The sequence below is a fragment of the Podarcis cretensis genome (assembly GCF_951804945.1).
Source record: "Podarcis cretensis genome assembly, chromosome: 18".
Lineage (NCBI taxonomy): Eukaryota > Metazoa > Chordata > Lepidosauria > Squamata > Lacertidae > Podarcis > Podarcis cretensis.
Genome location: NC_137188.1, coordinates 1,212,347 through 1,234,713, shown reverse-complemented (window position 1 = coordinate 1,234,713; position 22,367 = coordinate 1,212,347). Strand labels below are relative to the sequence as shown.

The window sequence follows — 22,367 nt, the reverse complement described above, 5'->3', positions numbered from 1 at the left end:
GCCCCTTGGACCCCCTCCTTGCAAGTTGATGGCTCTGTTGGGGGAGGCTCTTCTCCTGACCAGAGGTACCTGCTGAGGCTATATCAGCCATCGCCTATATATGTGTTATCCAGCACAGATAACAATTCTTAGGGAAACTGGCAACATTTTGTTGCATTCTGGGAATAAGAAGCAAACCTCTCTTTAAAGGTGCCCTTGGGCTGCCAAATGTATTTTGGAATGCTTAGCATTAAATATACCCTCCTCCCCTCCCAGAACTATCAGCCAGTGAAGAATCTCCTGAGTGTTGCTTTCCTGAGGGGTGGCCAGCTGACTCGTCCGGGATGTCCTGGCATCCGCTTCTGTGGGTGAAAACTATGCAGTGCATGTAGTTCCAACCTTAGGGGCTCCCAAACACAACTTTCTGGAAACATTGCTGGTCACAGCTGGGAGATGTCAGCCAGTAGCTCTGGGTAGGGAGGCCCTTTTGACCCCACATCCTGGAAGGATGTGCTTGCCCACAAAGGAAAGTAGCCATGGGGCTTGGCTGAGCTGGGGAACATGGCCTGCCAGGGCCAAGATCTCCATCCAGGTCTCTCAAAGTGGCCACCTTTGTGCTGCCTGCTTCCATCACTCCAGAAGTACCAAGGTGGCATCTGCCTGGAAGGCTTTGTGGTTTTGTGTGTGTGAAGTCTTGCAACAAGCGGAAAGGAGAGCGCTCAATGTCCTATTCTTGGTCAGTAAGGCACAGCTTCTCTGAAAGGCACATGAGCACACACACACACCCTTCCATTAAAGCAGCAACTCAGAAGCAGTGTCTTAAATTGGCTGGGCACTCCTGTCAGAGAGGACCCCACCACTAGCCCTTGCTTAAACCTTCCTCTATTTCCCCCTTTCTGTAATGTGGGTCAGGGTTATGTTACCCCCATATTGCAGAGGGAAGGGCTGAACCCACAGCCACCTAGCGACAGAACCAAGATCAGAACTGGGGGCTTCCTGATGTAGCAGAGCAGAGAAAAACTTAAGGAAGCATTTTTGTAAAAAGCACATGCCTAATTTGAAGGGCTGTTGTGTCTTTGCAGGTTTTCAAAATCCAGCGACAAGTAGGCCACTGGAAGCCTAGTTCTCCTCCCCACCCTTCAAACATCCTGATCAATATGGATCTCTGGTGCCTCAGTGATGGTTCCAGTTTGAAGCTGCAGAGCTTTCTTATCAGAGTGGTGGTGGGAAGAAGCAGTGCCTGGATCCCTCACTCCCAAAAGACTTGTCCTGATTTCAGTCAGCCTTTTCCCATGGCGCTGTCTCCAAAGCATAAATCTGAGGCTGGCTCTTGCATGGATTTATGCAAATCCTCCTCCAACTTCTCAGTCTGCTGCCTTTCTTCCTTACTGGAGGTTGGCAGACATTGGCTGCCTCCCCCACCCCACCCCCAAGCATGGAAAATAAGCACAGAGTTGTCTTACTTTCCTTTCTTTTTATAGTGACTGGATAAATGATTGTGATGCATAGGAAAAAGAAAGGCACCCTCTCCCTCATCTGGCTTTAGGGCTCCTCTGTATGTGGTCAAGCGGATAAAATGTTTGGTCAGTTCAGCGGTGAGTGTTTTCAGAAGAGAGGTGTTGGATGCTCAGGCTGGCTTGCAAAGCAAATTCCTCCTCTCACATAAGTGGTGGAAGCTGATTGCATTTGCTATCGGGCAATTTGCACAACCCAGTTAGGGTGGCTAGTGGGGTGCATGTGGAGAAAGAGGCCCATGCGCCAAATACGTCTCCATGCGCCTGGGCTGGGGTGGTACGTGATGAGCATGCTGGTGGTGCTACTTCCGCCCTGTGCTCTGGCTGGGCAAATCCTGCATGACAGGGAGGTGCAGAGCAGGCAGCTGTCCGCCTGAATGGCTTGGCTCAAGATCTCCATTCACCCAGAGAGCCCCTCTGCCTTAACTCATAATTCCATGCAGACTCCATTTCACAAGCCTGTCCATGGCTGCTTCAGCCCATTCGCTCCACGGAGCTCAACCTGCTTTGCTGACCTGGCAATACATTCCTATTTTATGTATCAGTTCCAGGCATGTTAAACCTCCCAGGCAGAACATCTGTTCTCGCCTGCAGCTTGTAGAGTCATTTGAGGGCTTTGCTATCTTCCTTTTAGTGATGCGGGAGGGGGGGGCAGCTCACAGACCCTGAGAATGATACTTTGTGATGGCAAAGAGGCATGTATCTTTTGTGGCCCAGACGTGGAAGTGTCCTACATGCAAAACATCTCTGATTTCATTTTTTAAAGAAAACCAATTCAGAAATCTTCCCAACACATCTCTCCTTCCTTCCCTTCTGTCATCCTGCTTTCCTAAGATGAAAACTTCCACTTGGAGAATGCAACAAAAGGTGAGTCTTCCTGTGTGCCAATCCTGCACTTCCTTCCCTAAAAGGAGTTGAACCTCTCAAAGCGAAAAGTGTGCAACATCAGATTTCAAAGGGGACAGGAGGGAGGGAAATTGGAGGCTTCCATTGGGTGGAGCTGAAAGGTCTGCCTGGTCCTTGAATGCCTATCAGTGGCGTAGCGTGGGGGGTGCAGGGGGGGGCCAGCCGCACCGGCCACAACATCTGGGGGTTAGGGTTAGGGGGCACAAATCCACGGGTTAGGGGGTGCAAATCCATGGGTTAGGGGGCGCAAATTACTTGCCTTGCCCCAGGTGCTGACAACCCACGCTACGCCACTGATGCCTATGTTTCTCCAAGCATCCCCACCTGGGTGTGTTGGAGACAAGTTCAATGAACTGCCTGATTTTTATATTTTCAGTGGGCGCAGCCAATGCTTTTCCTCTGACCCAGCAGTTTTTGATGCTGCCTTTATTTGGCAAAGTCTCTTCTCATGATGATAAGAGGCCAGAAGCCTCCACCAGTTTGTTGTTTCTGCTTAACAACAAGCAGAAATAAGAGCTCACTACTATTGCAACCATTTCATTTATCCTGATGAAAGGGTTAACTAAAACTGGCTTTTGATTGCATTGTTTGGATGAACAAAGCTGATCTGCAAATGTTTCTTTTGATTTTCATGGAGAAAGCAACTTCTTCGGCGATCACTCATAGCCGAGTGAGTCCATAAGTAACTGTGGAGGCCAATTCTGGATCCACATGTCCTTCTACAGTGGGGACATTGGTTTCTGGGTCGGAGTTGATTACGGTGTGGGTTTGCCAAGCGTGTCTTCTTCTTAGCTTGTTTCTCCCTTTCGTCCTGAGTTCAAGTGTCTTCAAAGTCTATGACACCTTTGGTAAAGGCTGTTGTCCAACTGGATCACTCGCAGGCCAGTGTTTCCCAATTGTCGGTGTTTATTCTACATGTTTTAAGATTTGCCTTGAGTCTTTAAACCTCTTTTGTTGAACACCAGCATTATACTTTCCATTTTTAAGTTCAGAATAAAGTAGTTGCTTTGGAAGACAATCATCAGGCATCCGAACAACATGACCAGTCCAACGAAGCTGATGTTGAAGAAACATTGCTTTGATGCTGGTGATCTTTGCTTCTTCCAGCACACTGTCTTTCCAAGTTTGCCTGTCTTTCCAAGTGATGTGTAAAAATTTTTGGAGACACTGTTGATGGAATCTTTCAAGAAGTTGGAGATGGCATTTATAAGTTTCATGTTTCACTAGCATACAGTAAGGTTGTTAGTTTGCTTTGTTTGTAAATAAGCATTTTGGTTTCCCTGCAAATGTCCCTCAAGCACTCTGCACTTCAATCAGAAGAAAACTGCACTTGCAGAGCTCTGGCACTGCTGGATTTTGGCATCAGTGTCGGCCCTTGTGGAAAAGTAACTGCCCAGGTAGGTGAAGTGATTGACGTTTTCCAGTGTTACACCATTGAGCTGGATTTCTGGCGCTGCAGAGGGGTTGTTTTGTGCTTGTTGGTGCAGCACTTTGGTTTTTTGGATATTGAGCGATAGGCCAAGCTTTTCATAAGCGTCTGCGAAGATATTTAGGATGGTTTGGAGGTCATCCTCTGAGTGTGCACACACTATGTTGTCATCAGCATATTGAAGCTCTATGACAGAAGTTATGGTAACCTTACTCTTTGCTTTCAGCCTACTCAAGAGCTTTCCATCTGTTTGATATATGATTTCTACCCCAGTGAGGAGTTTCCCTTCAACAATGTGTAGGATCATGGCAATGAAGATAAAAAATAGAGTTGGGGCAATAATACAACCCTGTTTAACACTTGATCTCACTGTGAATTGATCACTGAGAGCCATTGTAATCTTTAGTTGTTGGTGTCATATTATCATGGAGGAGCTGAAAGATGTTCACAAATTTATCTGGGCAGCCGATTTTCAGCCGGGCACGCATGGGCTGGATCCAGGCTTGCAGGGTCTGCTCTGCAGTTTAATCTTTCTTTGCCTCACTGTGGGCAACAGAAGTATTTTAAACTGACCAAGCAAGAGTCACAGACTCCTGATTTTCTAACAGTTACAGCATCATTGCTCATCCAGAACACTTGCCCTTTTGTTTGGATGAATTTGGGGCTGTTTGATCTGTAAATTGTTTTTTCAGCAAGGCTGGTTTTGTTTGGAATAATATTTTATTAAGGGTTTTCTTGTTTTATAGTGTGAGTGTAATGCCTCGTATTTTTTTTCTCCATGTAACATTTTTACAAATCCGTTTCATTTGTTGAGGCATTAGGGGGAGAAGAAGAAAAAAATAAAAGAAAAAAAGAAAGGGGGTGGAGGGAGGGGAGATGGATGGGGGTGGGGTCGGGTAGCGGTGTTTCTATTATGCTTAATGTATGTAGAGTTTGGTGTCAGCGTGCTTGTGTTGTTCACTTGTGTTCCTTTGGTGGTGAGAGAGGTTGGGGTTGGCCTAGAGTGTGATTGTTTGTTTGTGATTGGCTGTGGTGATCTTTGTTTTCGTGTGTGAGTGAGGTGGGTGGGTGTTTTGGATCAGGTTAGCCATATTGATTTGTATGCTGCTGGTGGATTATTGTCATTGTCCTGTTGGGCTGTGTATGTGATAAAGGGGAGCCATACCGGGGTGAAGGTGTCTTCTTCTGTTTGTCCTCGTGCCAGTTTCAGTTTATTAGTTAATTTTTCTAGTAGGGCTGTTTCCCATACTATTTGGTACCATTGATCCATGCTTACTCCTGACAGGTCGATGCCTTATGAAGAACGACTAAGGGAGCTGGGCATGTTTAGCCTGGAGAAGAGGAGGTTAAGGGGTGATATGATAGCCATGTTCAAATATATAAAAGGATGCCACATAGAGGAGGGAGAAAGGTTGTTTTCTGCTGCTCCAGAAAAGCGGACACGGAGCAATGGCTCCAAACTACAAGAAAGAAGATTCCACCTAAACATTAGGAAGAACTTCCTGACAGTAAGAGCTGTTTGGCAGTGGAATTTGCTGCCAAGGAGTGTGGTGGAGTCTCCTTCTTTGGAGGTCTTTAAGCAGAGTCTTGACAACCATATGTCAGGAGTGCTCTGATGGTGTTTCCTGCTTGGCAGGGGGTTGGACTCGATGACCCTTGTGGTCTCTTCCAACTCTAGGATTCTATGATTCTATGATTCTAGGTCCCTCCAGTGTCTGGTTATGGTGTTTCTGGCTGCTGAAAGAAGGTGGGTTATGAGTTCTTTGTGGTGAAAATAGGCATTGTTGTCTTGGAAGATGTTTAGTAGGGCCAATTCTGGGGTGAAGTCTAATACTTGCTTAGTTATTTTACATATTTCTTGTATGGCTGTTGTCCAGAATAGTTGGATTTTGGGACACTCCCACCACATGTGGAGGTATGTGCCTGTGGAGGTGCACCCTCTCCAGCATTTTGGTGAGGTTCCTGGGTGTATTAGCGCTAGTTTCCTTGGTGTTAGGTACCACCTGTAGGTGAGTTTCAGTGTGAGTTCTTTTCTTTTCGTTGATATGGATTTAAAGGGGGGTTTAGACCACATTCTGGTCCATTGAGTGGGGTTAATCTCATAGCCTATGTCATTCTCCCATTGTTTTTTGATTGCATCTAGGGGATTTGCGGGATTTTGGAGTAGTATTTTGTATATTGTGGATACCGTCCCTTTACCGTTTCCCTTTGTTAGGAGGAGGTTTTCAAAGCTTGTCAGGGGCCTAGTTGCTGCTGATTTTACTGTTGGGTTGTTTAAGAGGGCATGTAGTTGGTGTTGTGTTAACCAGGGCATTTGGGTGTCTTCTAGTTTGTCTTGTATTTCTTGTGTTGACAAGGGTTTGTTATTTTTATAAAAGTCTATTGGGCGATATAAGCCTTTGGTTCGCCAGGTTTTTATCTGGAGGTTTTGTGCTGCATGGTGGAATAATGGGTGGTACACCAGGGGGATTAGTGGGGATGGGGTTGGGGATAGTTTGCCTATTTGTGTTTTCCATGCTTTGAGCATGGTCTGTGTGTACCTGTTAAGTGTTGTGGGAATTTTCTTTAGTTTGTTTGGGAGGAGTGGGTATGTTGTGGTGCAGGTATTTTCAATTGTGTCCCTCTCTAGGTGTACCCATTGTTTTGTCTCATCTTCTAGTATATATGGGATTATATGGCATATTTGGTTGGCAATGTAATATGCTTCTATGTTGGGGATTCCCCATCCTCCTTCTGAGGTGGGGAGGTGCTGGTATTTGGAGCTTATTCTTGATTTTTTATGTGAGAAGATGAAAGAGTGTAGTTTTCTCTGCCAACTGCGGAGTTGGGTTGAGGGGATCCAGATTGGGAGGGTTTGGAATAGGTAGGTTAGTTTTGGGAGTGTGATCATTTTGATCATGGCTATTTTGTCTGAGACAGTGAAATTCATGTTATTCCATCTCTTTAGGTCTTTGTTAATTTGTCGCCACAGGGGCTTGTAGTTGTGGAGGTACAATTTATTGAGGTTTCTGGTTATTTGTACCCCTAGGTATCTGAACTTGGTGTGGCAAAGTTTTATTTTGGTGACCTTCGTGAGTTCTTTTTGGGTGTGAGGAGGGGTGTTGAAGCACATAGCTTCTGACTTTGTAAAATTTACCTGTAGGCCCGACACCATTGGAAATGTGTTGCGTTCTCTGATTAGGGAGGTTGCTGTGCTTATGGGGTCTGGTGTTGTGACCATTAGGTCATCTGCAAAGAGCCCTAATTTATAGGTTCTGCCTTTTATTTCCACTCCCTTGATGTCTGTGGCTGCTCGGATGTGGATTGCTAATGGTTCCAGAGCCAGGATAAATAAGAAGGGAGACAATGGGCATCCTTGTTTCGTGCCTCTTTGGATAGCTATAGTATTAGAATCCATATTATTAGTTCTGCATCTTGCTGAGGCTTGGGAGTATATTTGTTTGAGGATTTGTAGGAAGTTGGGGCCAAATCTCATGTTAGTTAGTACTGCTAATATGTATTTCCACTCTAAGCAATCAAAGGCTTTGAGGATGTCTAGGGACATAATTGTCAACGGGAGTTTTGTTGCCTTGCTGTGTTTGATCAGGTTCAGTAGTTTCCTGATGGGGTCTGTTATATTGCGGCCAGGGACAAAGCCAGTCTGGTCTGGGGCTATTAACTTGTGTAGGAAGATTTTTAGGCGGTTGGCCAAGATTGATGTGAATATCTTGTAGTCTTGGTTTATTAATGAGATTGGGCGGTATGATTCTACTTTGAGGCTGTCTTTTAGTGGTTTTGGGATGGAGACTATTTTGGAGTGGGTCCAGGTTTTGGGGATGGGGCCCCCTTTTATGATGTCATTGAATAGGCGGGTCATGTAGGGCATCAAGGGTTCTTTGAATTTCCTATAGAATTCTGCTGTGAAGCCATCTGGGCCTGGGGCTTTGTGTGGTTTCAGGTTTTTGAGGACCACATCTATTTCCTCTGGGGTGATAGGGCTGTCCATGAATTCCTGTTCCTCATCAGGGTAGGCATGGTCAGTCCTGCTAGAAATGTTCTGATTTCCTTCTCTGGTGGGTTATGGGAGGTTGGAGTAGAATTCTGCAAATTCTGAGGTTATTTCTTCAGGGAAGAATGTTATGTTGCCGTCTTTTTTGGTGATGCAGTGTATTCTTGTTTTGAGTGCTTTTTTCCTACATCTATTTGCTAGTAATCTGGAGTTTTTCCCTCCATATTCATAGAAACGTTGTTTAGAATATAGAATGTTGATCATTGTTTTGTTAATTTCTAGGGAGTCTAGTTCTCTCCTTTTTTGTTCTATAAGTTTAAGGAGTTTTTTAGGTCCTGTTTGTTTGTAGCGTGTTGAGAGGGCTGTGATGTCTTGTTCTATTCTGCTAATTTTTGAGGAGGTTTGTTTTTTAAGGAATGTTTTCTCTTTTATGCAAGCTCCTCTGGTGACCGCTTTCATTGTGTCCCATAGGAGGGGGGTTGTTATATTGTCTACATTGTTTTCCTTGAAGTAGTTTTGGAGGGTTTTTGTGAGACTCTCTCTAATTTGGTTTGGTTCACTGTTGTGGCAGTGAAGTTCAGGTCTCTACTGAGTATTATGGCTACACCGCGAGCTTTCCCTGAGCCTCGTGCGACCCACTGCTGACTGAAGCGGGGGTCGCTCAGGAGTTTGCTGCCTTTGGGTGGGTTGTGTATTTCTTGTAGGAAGGTGATGTGTGGTTTCATGGTGTTTATGTATGAGGTGATGCGTTTTCTTTTGATGGGGTTTCCCAGCCCCCTCACGTTTAATGTAATTGCTTTTAGGTTAGCCATCTTGCTTATCTATTATGTGGGGCGATTCCCTGCCAACCTGTTCGGGTTGTCTTGTGTCTCTCTCTTTGTGTTGTTTAAAGAACCAGTGGGGTTGTGCTGACCCAGGGTGTGGTGGGTGGGGGGCTAATGGGATTAGAGTAAGATTTGGGTTAAAGAGTAGGGGGTAAGTTGTAGAGAGTTTCCTATATGTAGTCATATAGGTGTTTGTTTGGGGTATTTTAGGCCATCTGGCATTTAGCCGGTTGGTCCTAGGTCTCAGCTGGTGTGGAAGGCCGTGTTCAAGGACAGGCCATCCCCCCTGTTGTTTGCGATAGGGGGAGATCAGTGAGACAGTGTGAAGTGACTTTGTAACGTCGCTGTCAAGTATAAGGTTCATAAGCAATGTTGCCAATGTTATGAGCAACATTGTTGGTGTGTTGGGGTGGGGATGTGGGTGCTGGTACGCTCTGGTGCCACCATAGTGCTGGTTGGGTATCAGATTTTAGCCTGATTGTGGGTTGTGTTATTGAGGTTGGAGGAGTTGTTTTTCCTTAGTATGGAGTGTGGGGATGTTGAAGGTGGGGAATGTGGTTGAGGTCGTCTGGACTGGTGTTGGGGTGGGGGTTTTCTGGGGGGTGCGGGGCTGGGGGGGATGTTGATGGTGTTAACTAAACCTATGTTTTTTGGGGGGAGAGGGGGAACGGGGGGGGGGGGAATCACCAGTCCTTCAGTTTGTGGTTTTTTCCTGGTTGCTTCATTAAGCTGCGGTTGTTGTTGTTGTAGGGTTGTCCATCTGCGATGAATTGGTTTGGTTAATCTTGGTCTGGTTCCTTGTGTCGTATGGCCAGTGGGACGGTTCTGAGCATGATGCTTGTCTGTATTGGTTTGCCTTGTTGTGCCGCTTCTGTTGTTTCTTTTTCTTCTGTACCGTCGTCCAGTTGTTTGCTGTTGTTTCCTCGTGGTTGGGGCTGTCACTTGGTGGGTTTGTCGGTTGCCATTCCGGTGGGAGGTCGAGTTCAAGGTTCTTTAGTAGTTGCAGGGCCTCAGGTATGTTGGTAGCCATGTGTTGTGTTGTATTGGTTGTTACAATGAGACGGAAGGGGAAGCCCCATCGGTATTTGATCCCTGCTTGTTGGAGACGCTGGGTGAATGGGCGCAGGCTTTTCCTCCAGTTTAGGGTATCCTGGGATAAGTCCTGTAAGGCCAGTATGGGGGTTTCTCCATATCGAAGGTTGGTTGAGTTTCTGAGGTTGTTCCATACCTCTTCCTTCTTTTTGTAGCGTGTGAAGCATACAATGATGTCTCTTGGGGGCGCGCTGGGTTTTGGCATAGGTTTTAGGGCTCTGTGAGCCCTCTCCAAGTCATCGGCCTCAAGTTTCAGGCTTGGGATTGTGTTTTTCAGCCAGCGTATAATTAGGTCTGCTGGGCTTTTCTCCTCTGTTTTTTCAGGAAAGTTGCAGAAGCGGATGTTACAACGTCTATTGCGGTCTTCAAGGTCGGCTTGCTTAAGCAGTAATGAGAGGTTTACTGATTCAACAGAATGCATTGAAGAAAAACAATAAGGAAAAAAGGATAAAAGAAATCTCAAGACAGATCATGGACTATGAGCAAAAACTGATCAAAAAACCCAACAATTTGAAAATAAAGCAGGAAATAAAGACTTTACAAACACAATTTGCGATGATAATAAACAAAGAAGTTGAGTGGAACATTAAAAGGTTAAGACAGAAAAACTTTGAATCAGCAAATAAATCAGGAAAATGGCTTGCGTGGCAACTGAAAAAAAGAAAGGAGCAGAACACAATTAACAAAATCAAGATAAATGGAGAAGAGACAGCCGACCCAAAAGAAATAAGAAAAGGATTCTTGGACTTTTATAAGCAATTATATAAAAATAAAGAAAGGAACAATAAGAAGAAAATAGAAAGATATCTGTCAGGGGCTCAGGAGCAGAGGCACAGGGGAGAGAGGAAATGGAGAGTGAAGGGGAAGAATCTTAGGGCAGCGTAGGGGAGTATGAGAGTGACCCGAGAGATTCCATGAGCTTCTCCAGCGAATCAGAAGATTCCCAGAGGGGGGCGCCGATGGCCAGGGCAAGGGGGGTCCCAGGGGGGACACACCAGAAGCAAGGGGCCAGCGGGGACTCCCAAAGCAGCAGCGGGAGATCAGGACCAGCTCCTCCACCAGAGCGTAGTGGGTGGGAAGAGTCCCATGTATCAGGGCCAGCTTCTCCTCCAGCAGGGAGAGAAGATGAATCAGGGCTGGCCACGCCTCCATTGCAGAGTGAGGGAACGGAGGGGAAGTCAGGTCCAGCTAGCCTCTCCGAAGGGGGAAGCAGTGACAGGAGCAGTGTAACGGTCAGGAGGAAGGTTACCGGTTGGGCACGCACGCCAAGTTCAAATGTACAGGCGCGCGGCACAGCAGGAAACCCGGATTGGGAACCAGGTCCTAAAGCCCGCCGGAGGCAGGGGGAAGACTCAGGGGACTCAGCGTCAGAAGAGTCTAGAAAGGACAAGACCCCAGCGGACAGGCGGACCCAGAGGAGGAAAGAGCAAAGGAAGAGGTGGAGCAAGGCTAGAGTCTTAAACTGGTGTCTGGGGGGAGGAGATTCAGACGGAGCTTCAGCGGTCTAGAGTTTAAGACGTAGAGCTGCGCGCCGCGGCTTTGAAATCGAAACTGCACTTCAATAGAGACTTTTATATATAACAACGGACTGGCGTTGGTCCTTTGTGAGCTGGGACCTCGGGCAGCTCTGACAGTAAGCTCCGTCTCCATAAAATTGAACCCTCGCAGTGTGAGTTGACGCAGCGAGGGGCAAAACTTGGTGTTTTGCGAGCTCACGAAGATAGGCAAAGATGACTACAGAGGACAAGGTGAAAGAGCTGCAAGAAGCAGTCTCAACGCTTTACGCAGAAGTAGCAGCATCCAGAAAGAGAGAGGAAGAAGCAGTAGCGCTCTGCCAGGATCTGCAAAACAGGTGGGAACGTTTGGGCAAAGAGGGACTGCTGGGACCCAAGCCGGAGGGAGTTGGCCTCGGGAAGAGGGGGGCAGCATCGTAGCCCACTTCGACGGGAACCTGCAGCAGTATCCTAACTTCAGAGCAGACATAGTTTTCGCGCTCAATTTGCTTCGGAAAGACTTTAGAGATGAGGAGGAGAAAGTAGGCTTCATAATAACTCATCTGCATGGGGAAGCTAAATCGTGGCTGCGCAATTTATGGTGCGAAAATGACCCCGCCCTCCAAGATTCAAAAGCCTTTATCAAGGCTATGGACGATTGTTTTAAATCAACGGTAGATGTGGATGTGGCCAGGAGGGAAATGCATGGGCTGAAGCAGGGTAAAGCCACTGAGACAACATCACTCCCGCTTTTTTGCGTTAGTAAATGTGCTGGGCTGGGAGAAGGACTCCGCTGCCGTCAGGGATCTGTTCTGGGAGGGGCTGAATGGGGCAGTGAAAGATGAGCTGGCGAGGGGGGAAAGACCCAACAGCACCACAGAAGTCATCCAAAGAGCGCTGGCGATAGGGGTGCGCCTGGAAGAACGCCCTTGGAGCAGGGATGAGGGACGTATGGGACGTACACCAGCCAGAACAACTCCTTTCCTACCCAGAGAGACAGCGCACGCGCAGTCCACGCCTCCACTGGGGGGGGGGAGAAGAGCCAATGGAGATAGGTGGTGCCAGGGCTCAGACAGCAACCAGTAATAATAATAATAATAATAATAATAATTTATTATTTATACCCCGCCCATCTGGCTGAGTTTCCCCAGCCACTCTGGGCGGCTCCCAATCAGAGTTAAAAACAATACAGCATTACATATTAAAAACTTCCCTGAACAGGGCTGCCTTAAGATGTCTTCTGAATGTCAGGTAATTCTTTATCTCTTTGACATCTGATGGGAGGGCGTTCCACAGGTCGGGCGCCACTACCGAGAAGGCCCTCTGCCTGGTTCCCTGTAGCCTCACTTCTCGCAATGAGGGAACCGCCAGAAGGCCCTCGGCGCTGGATCTCAGTGTCCGGGCTGAACGATGGGGGTGGAGATGCTCCTTCAGGTATACAGGACCGAGGCCGTTTAGGGCTTTAAAGGTCAGCACCAACACTTTGAATCGTGCTCGGAAACGTACTGGGAGCCAGTGCAGATCTCTCAGAACCGGTGTTATGTGGTCCCGGCGGCCACTCCCAGTCACCAGTCTAGCTGCCGCATTCTGGATTAATTGCAGTTTCCGGGTCACCTTCAAAGGTAGCCCCACGTAGAGCGCGTTGCAGTAGTCCAAGCGTGAGATAACCAGAGCATGCACCACTCTGGCGAGACAGTCCGCGGGAAGGTAGGGTCTTAGCCTGCGTACCAGGTGGAGCTGGTAGACAGCTGCCCTGGACACAGATTTAACCTGCGCCTCCATGGACAGCTGTGAGTCCAAAATGACTCCCAGGCTGCGCACCTGGTCCTTCAGGGGCACAGTTACCCCATTCAGGACCAGGGAATCCTCCACACCTGCCCGCCTCCTGTCCCCCAAAAACAGTACTTCTGTCTTGTCAGGATTCAACCTCAATCTGTTAGCCGCCATCCAACCTCCAACCGCCTCCAGGCACTCACACAGGACCTTCACCGCCTTCACTGGTTCTGATTTAAAGGAGAGGTAGAGCTGGGTGTCATCTGCATACTGATGAACACCCAGTCCAAACCCCCTGATGATCTCTCCCAGCGGCTTCATATAGATGTTAAAAAGCATGGGGGAGAGGACGGAACCCTGAGGTACCCCACAAGTGAGGGCCCAAGGGTCTGAACACTCATCCCCCACCACCACTTTCTGAACACGGCCCAGGAGGAAGGAGCGGAACCACTGTATAACAGTGCCCCCAGCTCCCAGCCCCTCTAGACGGTCCAGAAGGATGTTATGGTCGATGGTGTCAAAGGCCGCTGAGAGATCCAGCAGAACTAGGAAACAGCTCTCACCTTTGTCCCTAGCCCGCCGGAGATCATCAACCAGCGCGACCAAGGCAGTTTCAGTCCCATGGTGAGGCCTGAATCCCGATTGGAAGGGATCCAAATGGTCCGTTTCCTCCAGGCGTGCTTGGAGTTGTTCAGCAACCACCCGCTCAATCACCTTGCCCAAGAATGGAAGATTTGAGACTGGGCGATAGTTGGCCAAATTGGCCGGGTCTAAAGATGTTTTTTTAAGAAGCGGTTTAATGACCGCCTCTTTCAGCGGGTCTGGGAAGGCTCCCTCACAGAGGGAAGCATTCACCACCCCGCAAAGCCCATCGCCCAGCCCTTCCCGGCTCGCTTTTATCAGCCAGGATGGGCAAGGATGAAGAAGACAGGTGGTCGGTTTCACTCGTCCAAGCAGCCTGTCCACATCCTCGGAGGTAACAGATTGGAATTGATCCCATATAACAGGACCAGACAGAACTCTAGCACTCTCCCGCCCTGGCCCTGCTCCCACTGTGGAGTCTACTTCCTTCTGAATCTGAGCGATTTTATCTGCAAAAAACTTTGCAAAAGCATTGCAGGAGATCTTGGGGTCCCTACCAGGCCCCGGTGGTACAGGTGGTTCCGATAAACTGCGAACCACCTGAAAAAGTCTCCTGCTGCTGTTTTCTGCAGATGCAATGGAGGCGGCGAAGAAGGCCCTCTTCGCCGTCGCCATTGCCACTTGGTAGGCTCGACGTTGAGCTCTAACCCGTGTCCGGTCTGATTCAGAATGAGTTTTCCGCCACCGGCGCTCTAGCCGTCTCAACGATTGTTTCATCACCCTCAGCTCCGGGGAGAACCACGGGGCTGTCCGGGCTCCATGCAATCGGAGAGGGCGCTTCGGAGCCAGACAGTCAATAGCCCAAACACCAGGAGCAGTCAAGGCAAAGGCTCCTAAAGGGAACAGGAAGTGTTATATCTGCGACAGTGCACAGCACATGGCCAAAGAGTGTCCCCAGAGGCTCCAGAGGCAAACTGCAGCCTCAGCAACAGTAAGGGGAGCAGTTCAGCAGGGGGAACAGCTGCAGGGAAACGACGAAGCCTGGTTGGAGGCAGAGGCACTGGGGCCCAGCCAGGCGAGTCAGTGAAGCAGCTCCCAGAGATTTTACAGCCCACAGACCCCCTCCCGCCCAAACCAGTGGTGCAACTCACCGCATCACTCCAGCTGCCCAATGGACTCACCCTGGAAGTCCCTATTACCATTGACTGTGGTAGTAATGCAGACTTTGTAGGAGTGGATTTCATCAAGCAACATCGCATAGCGCTCCTACCAGCCACGATGCCCCTAAACGTCGTCACGGTCGATGGCAGAGAGCTACTGGGAGGACAGGTGGTACAGCAAACACCGCCAATGGTGATGCAAATTGGAAATCACCACGAAGTCATCAGCTTCAACGTCACCCACCTGTCGGACACGCCCATAGCATGAGTTGGCTGGATAGGCACAGCCCGGCATTAGCGTGGTACCAGCGTCAATTGACCTTTTGCTCTTCCTACTGCGCAGAACACTGCATCCTGACCAGCCAGGAAGATGATGGGCAAGAGGATGAACTACGGCTACACTTAGACATGGTGCAAGCGGTACCCAACAAGTACAAGGCGTTTTTGGAAGTCTTCTGCGAGAAGGAAGTGGACAAGCTGCCTCCCCACAGGCCCTACGACTGCAAGATTGACCACCTGCCGGGGGTGACGCTGCCGACTGGAAAACTGTATTCCATGTCTGAAGACGAACTGCAAGAACCCAGGGAGTTCATAGATCACAATTTGAAGCGGGGATTCATCCAAGAATCCAAAGCAGTGGGGGGCAGTCCCGTGTTTTTCGTGAAGAAGAAAGACACGCCCCAACGGAGGTTGGTAGTTGATTATAGAATCATCAATTCCAGATCAAAGCCCACAGCATTCCCCATGCCCAAGATCGATGACCTGCTCGCAACGGTGAGGAAGGGACGCATCTTCACCAAGTTGGATCTTCGAGGGGCGTACAACCTTATACGCATGCGGGAGGGCGATGAGTGGAAGACGGCCATGTTTACACCTTTAGGCACCTATGAATATCGAGTTATGCTGTTTGGTTTGCAAAATGGCTCCCATTGTTTCCAAGCCTTCATGCACCACGTGTTAGCGGGACTAGTCTACAAGAAGTGCGTCTGCTTCCTAGACGACATCCTGATCTTCTCGGAATCGCAGGAGGCTCACGAGAGAGACGTCAAGGAGGTCCTGCAGAGACTGCGGGAGCACAGACTTTACGCCAAACTGGAGAAGTGCCAGTTCGACATGATGGAGGTGGATTTCCTGGGCTACAAGCTGTCCGACAAGGGACTCGCCATGGACAGCGCCAAGGTCCGCTCGGTGTTGGACTGGAAGAGCCCGCGCAATTGGAAGGAGGTCCAGAAGTTTGTCGGCTTCGCCAACTTTTATCGCACGTTCATCAAGGGGTTCGCGATGGAGACGGCGGCCATCACGGACACCCTCAGCTCCAAGAAGAAATAGTTCACCTGGACGGACCAGGCGGAGCAGTCCTTTCAGAGACTCAAGCGTCTCTTCGCGTCCGAAGAACAGCTGCTACACGTAAACCCCAGCAAACCAATGAGGGTGGAAATGGACGCCTCGGACAGAGCGGTGGGGGCGGTCCTGTTGCAGCAAGATCCGCAAGGGGACTGGAGGCCATGCGCATTCTACTCCAGGAAACTCAGCAAGTCGGAACAGAACTACACCATCTGGGACAGGGAGTTGCTGGCCATTCACGCAGCCTTCAAGGCGTGGCGGCACCTCCTCATCGGAGCCAAACACACAGTGCAGGTCCGCACGGACCATAAGAACCTGGAGTACTGGCGCACGGCGTGGTTCCTGAACCAGAGACACATCCGCTGGGCGGAGTTCTTTACGGATTTCGACTTCCGGATAGAATACATCCCAGGAGACAACAAAGTCATGGCGGATGCACTGTCCAGGAAGCCGCAGTATCTGGAGGAAGCGGCACCGGTAGCAGCCAAACACATTTTCGCACGGAAAGCGTGGGCGTGTGCTTCAGCCACCGTGGACCTGGACGCCGTACGTCGCGCGCTGCAGACGGATTCGTTCGCTCAATCCAAGATGGAGGAGGTGCGAAGAGGCACAGCGAAGGACGACGAGTTCCAGATATGCGACAGACTGCTCATCCGCAAAGGGGCCCTCTACGTGCCGGGAGACGACCTCCGCGTGAAAGTACTGCAGCAGTTACACGACGCGCCCAGCGCTGGGCACTTCGGCAAGGACAAGATGGCGGAATTAGTAGCCAGAGACTTTTGGTGGCCCAAGATGAGGGGAGAAGTCGCGGATTACGTCACTAGGTGTGACACATGCCAAAGGGCCAAACCAGTACACAGGCCGCCAGCGGGACTGCTGGAACCGCTACAGACGCCGCTTGAGCCGTGGGAGAAAGTGGCCCTGGACTTTGTCACAGATTTGCCCAGCTCGCGAGGCAAAACAGCGGTACTCGTGGTCGTAGACCTGTTCACCAAGATGGCGCACTTCATTCCTTGCGCGAAGGTGGCCACAGCGGAACAGACTGCCAAGCTGTTCATAGACCACGTGTTCAAGGTTCACGGCTTACCGCGGTCCATCCTGTCCGACCGGGGTCACCAATTCATCTCAAACTTCTTGCAGAGGCTGCTGGGCATCCTGAACGTCAAGATCAACTTAGTGTCGGCACGACACCCGCAGACCAACGGACAAGCGGAGAGGGTCAACGCCATCATGCAGCAGTACCTGAGATGCTACGCGAATCAACAGCCCTCGACCTGGGTAGACTACCTACCGCTGGCCGAGTTTGCCTACAACAACACGAAGCACATGTCCACGGGGGTGACACCGTTCTTCACCAACAATGGGCGGCATCCCAGAACCTTCCTGGGATTAGAGAAAGTGGGGGAGGGGGAGCCACAGGGAGCAGAGGCCTTGGCAGCGGAATTACAGGAGGTCCATGAGCAACTCCGAAGGCACTTGGAACTAGCAAAACACGCCTACAAACTGCAGGCAGACAGACACAGGAGAGTTGGGGAAGACATCCAAGTGGGGGACTGGGTCTGGTTAGCAGCCAAGGCAGTGCCGGCCAGAACGTTAGCTACGAAGAAGCTCAGACACAAGCAGCTAGGGCCTTACCAAGTCGAGGCACAAATCAATCCGGTAGCCTTCCGGTTGACACTCCCGGAGGACTCCAGAATGCACCCGGTCTTTCATAGATCAGTGCTCACACCCTACAAGGAACCCCACAGGTTTCAGGCGCCAGGGAACGCACCAGACCCACCCCGCAAATCGCCAACAGGGGGGGGTTACCGAGGGCGGCACCACTCAACGAGGTCACGGAGATTTTAGACTCGAGATGGGGGGAAGAGGGGGTTGAATATCTCCTAACCAGGGAAGGTACCCCGGCCAGCGCCAACAGGTGGGTACCGTACTATGCCGTGGAGGAGCACTACCTCAAAGATGAGTTCCATGCACTCTTCCCACACAGACCTATGCTGGCAGATTATTTCGACGACTATCTTTTCACACCCACACTTTCAGCCAGCACGTTCCAGGGGTTCTCATCAGCTGAGGAAACGGCGCCAGAAACCAGCTCCCCAGAGGGATCACTCTCGGGGTTTGCCACAGACCGCTCTTACTGGTGGGACAATCAACCAGAGGTGGGGTGGAGCAGGGAACTACTGAGGGGGCCCTTACACGCAGCATCACCCGAGGCAACAGGGGGAGAGAGGAACATGGACGTGTTGGGGGAGGATCCTGGGTTCGAGCACAGCTGCAGAGAGATGGAAGCAGAAGAGATCGACGTCGACGAGCCCATTACGGACTGGCCAGATCCAGCTGGCGGGCTGCACACCAGGGGGGAAGACCTGTATCCCGCACTCACCCCCACAGCACTGGAGCACCCGGAACCCGCACCCGAAGAGGGGGAGGGGGGAAGGGGGGGCTTCGAGGGGGGGATGGATGTCAGGGGCTCAGGAGCAGAGGCACAGGGGAGAGAGGAAATGGAGAGCGAAGGGGAAGAATCTGAGGGCAGTGTAGGGGAGTATGAAAGTGGCCCGAGAGATTCTATGAGCTTCTCCAGCGAATCAGAAGATTCCCAGAGGGGGGCGCCGATGGCCAGGGCAAGGGGGTCCCAGGGGGGACGCACCAGAAGCAAGGGGCCAGCGGGGACTCCCAAAGCAGCAGCGGGAGATCAGGACCAGCTCCTCCACCAGAGCATAGTGGGGGGGGGGAAGAATCCCATGTATCAGGACCAGCTTCTCCTCCAGCAGGGAGAGAAGATGAATCAGGGCTGGCCACGCCTCCATCGCAGAGTGAGGGAACGGAGGGGAAGTCAGGTCCAGCTAGCCTCTCCGAAGGGGGAAGCAGTGACAGGAGCAGTGTAACGGTCAGGAGGAAGGTTGCCGGTTGGGCGCACGCGCCAAGTTCAAATGTACAGGCGCGCGGCACAGCAGGAAACCCGGATTGGGAACCAGGTCCTAAAGCCCGCCGGAGGCAGGGGGAAGACTCAGGGGACTCAGCGTCAGAAGAGTCTAGAAAGGGCAAGACCCCAGCGGACAGGCGGACCCAGAGGAGGAAAGAGCAAAGGAAGAGGTGGAGCAAGGCTAGAGTCCTAAACTGGTGTCTGGGGGGAGGAGATTCAGACGGAGCTTCAGCGGTCTAGAGTTTAAGACGTAGAGCTGCGCGCCGCGGCTTTTAAATCGAAACTGCACTTCAATAAAGACTTTTATATATAACAACGGACTGGCGTTGGTCCTTTGTGAGCTGGGACCTCGGGCAGCTCTGACAATATCTAAGAAAGAAAATGGTGCAAAAGATCCCGACAGACCAAAAAGACAAGGTGAATGCCCCAATAGAAAAAGAAGAAGTAAAAGAAGCGATAAAGGAATTGAAAAGAGGGAAAGCCCCAGGCCCGGACGGGTTCACATCTAGTTATTATAAAGAAATGAAAGAGGTGCTGACGACCCCATTGACCACCGTTATGAACAATATCTTAAAAGAAAGAGACATTCCAGAAACGTGGAAAGAAGCATATATAACATTAATCCCAAAACAAGACTCTGATTTAACACAAGTTAAAAATTACAGGCCTATCTCACTTCTGAATACAGATTATAAGATCTTTGCAGGAATCCTAGCGAAGAGATTGAAAAAGATATTAATAAAGATTATTCACAAAGACCAAGCAGGTTTCCTACCAGGCAGACAACTGAGAGATAACATAAGAAATATAATTAATGTCATAGAATATCTGTCTGATAGGTGTGATAAACCAGCGACTTTAATGTTTGTGGATGCAGAAAAGGCCTTCGACAATATAATTTGGGAATTTATGTTGAAAAATTTAGAACATATGGAGGTTGGACAAGAGTTTTTCAATGGCATAAAGGCAATCTATACAGAACAGAGAGCAAAATTAATAGTGAACAATGTCATTACTGAAGATATAAAAATATCTAAAGGAACAAGACAAGGTTGTCCACTATCGCCATTGTTATTTATAACGGTTCTGGAAGTCTTCTTAAATGCAATTAGACAAAACAAGCAAATAAAGGGGGTAACAGTAGGTCAAAATGAGTACAAAGTTAAAGCCTTTGCCGACGATTTGGTACTGACTATGGAAGAACCAACAGAAAGTATAGAGGAGGTATTGGATGAGATGGACCAATTTGGTATGGTGGCAGGATTCAGATTGAACAAAAGAAAGACAAAAATGATTGTAAAAAATATGGATCAAAATATGATTGAATTAATGCAACAACGAACAGAGATAGAGGTGGTGAAAAAGGTTAAATATTTGGGAATTTGGGTAACAGCCAAGAATATTGGTTTATACCAAAATAATTATATCCCGGTTTGGAAGGGAATAAAGAAGGATCTGGAGGTGTGGGCCAGAATGAAATTATCATTTTGGGGAAGAATTTCTACGATAAAAATGACGGTGCTACCTAAGATGTTATTTTTATTTCAGACCATACCCATACTAAAGGGTATAGGAATTTTTAAAGAATGGCAAAAAGTGATTTCAAGGTATATCTGGCAGGGGAAGAAGCCTAGAATAAAATTTAAATTACTGACGGATGTAAAAGAAAGAGGAGGCTTCGCCCTGCCAGATATGAGACTGTATTATGAAGCAGCCTGTCTATGTTGGTTAAAAGAATGGATAAAGTTAGAAAATAATGAATTATTAGATCTTGAAGGATTTGATAACAGATTTGGGTGGCACGCATACCTTTGGTGTGACAAAAAGAGGGTTCACAAAGGATTTGGAAACCACATCTTCAGGGGTTCATTAATAGAGGTTTGGGAGAGATACAAAAATATACTGGAACCAAAAGTTCCACACTGGCTGTCCCCGTTAGAGGTAATAAGTGTGAAGAAGACTAATATGAGAAACAAATGGGCCACCTATGGGGAATTGATAACTAATGAGGGAGGAAAATGGACATTGAAGCCATATGAACAAGTTAAAGATTTAGTTTATGATTGGTTGCACCACTACCAAGTAAATGAAATATTTAAAAAAGATCTGAAGGAAAAGGGTTATGTGGAAAAAGAATCAAGTTTCCAAAAGGACATTATAAATAATGAGTATAAAACTCTGTCAAAAATGTATAAGATATTGCTGGAATGGAATACGAAAGATGAAGAGGTTAAATCGGTAATGATACAGTGGGCAAAGGATTTTGGGTACAATATTCAATTTGAAGATTGGGAAAAACTGTGGAAAGAGCATTTAAAATTTACGGCATGTACAACACTGAGGGAGAATGTGATGAAAATGTTTTATAGATGGTATATGACACCTGTAAAATTAGCAAAGATGTATAAGGTTGATAACAAATGTTGGAAGTGTAAAGACAAGGAAGGGACATTCTTTCATCAGTGGTGGGAATGTAAGAAAGTGAAAAGTTTTTTGGAAATGATATATAATGAGTTGAAAAAAATGTTAAGGTATACTTTTGTGAAAAAACCCGAAGCTTTTCTCTTAGGTATGGTAGGAAAGGACATCAGAAGAAAGGACTGTAAGCTTTTCCAGTATGCGGTAACGGCAGCCAGAATCCTGTTGGCCCAGAAGTGGAAACAAGAGGAAATACCGACGATAGAAGAATGGAGATTAAAAATGACAGACTATGCAGAACTGGACAAATTAACTGGGAAAATCAGATATACTAAAGACCAAAAGTTCATCGAAGACTGGGGGAAATTTGTGGATTATCTGAAAAATATATGTGGTGTGAATACAACGCTAGTGGGATTTAAAGAGGCACTGTAAAAAAAGAAAATAAGTATTGTTTATTAGAAATAATGGGAGTAAGGAGGAAAAATGGCAATACGAAAGAAGGGAATGTGTATTAAAGGTATAACCACGGATGATTGTCAGAGACGCTGAAGGAAGTCAAAAAATAACTATGATTTGTTGTATGCGGGATTAAATGAAAAATTGGATGGAAATTTATAAAATGTATAACAATAAAAATTACTATAAAAAAAAAAATCAAGGTCGGCTTGCTTAATTTTCATCTCTCTGTGTTCTGCTTCCATTTGGTTTACCAGTTCGTCCAGTTTCTTGTTCGCACGTGCGTTCTCCTCCCGGTATTACTCTATTATTCTTTCTTGCATTTGGTTCTTGTTCTCTAGAGCTTCCACTTTGGAGGTTAGATTGTTGATTAGTACCTGCATGGGAGCCATTGTGGCCTTCAGTGTTTCTTCTAATCGTGCTTCTAATCTTGCTTCCATTTCCCTCAGATCTCGTTTCGTTACTGGGTGGTCATCATCTTGG

The 22,367-nt window shown here is 48.3% G+C and overlaps 2 protein-coding genes across 3 annotated transcripts in view; both read left to right on the top strand.

The window, feature by feature from the left end:
* THOP1 (thimet oligopeptidase 1) overlaps positions 1–22,367 on the top strand; it is a 285,623-nt gene that overhangs the window by 161,249 nt on the left and 102,007 nt on the right. The window lies entirely within an intron of this gene.
* The window catches only part of LINGO3 (leucine rich repeat and Ig domain containing 3), a 64,380-nt gene that overhangs the window by 18,136 nt on the left and 23,877 nt on the right, over positions 1–22,367 (top strand). The window contains exon 1 of one of the 2 annotated variants that reach the window (XM_079960667.1): positions 2,328–2,360. The exons of the other annotated variant lie outside the window; for it this stretch is intronic. The gene's annotated coding sequence lies outside the window, so the exon portion shown is untranslated. Of the gene's footprint in view, positions 1–2,327; positions 2,361–22,367 lie in introns of those variants that run through there. 2 annotated transcript variants of the gene reach the window in all.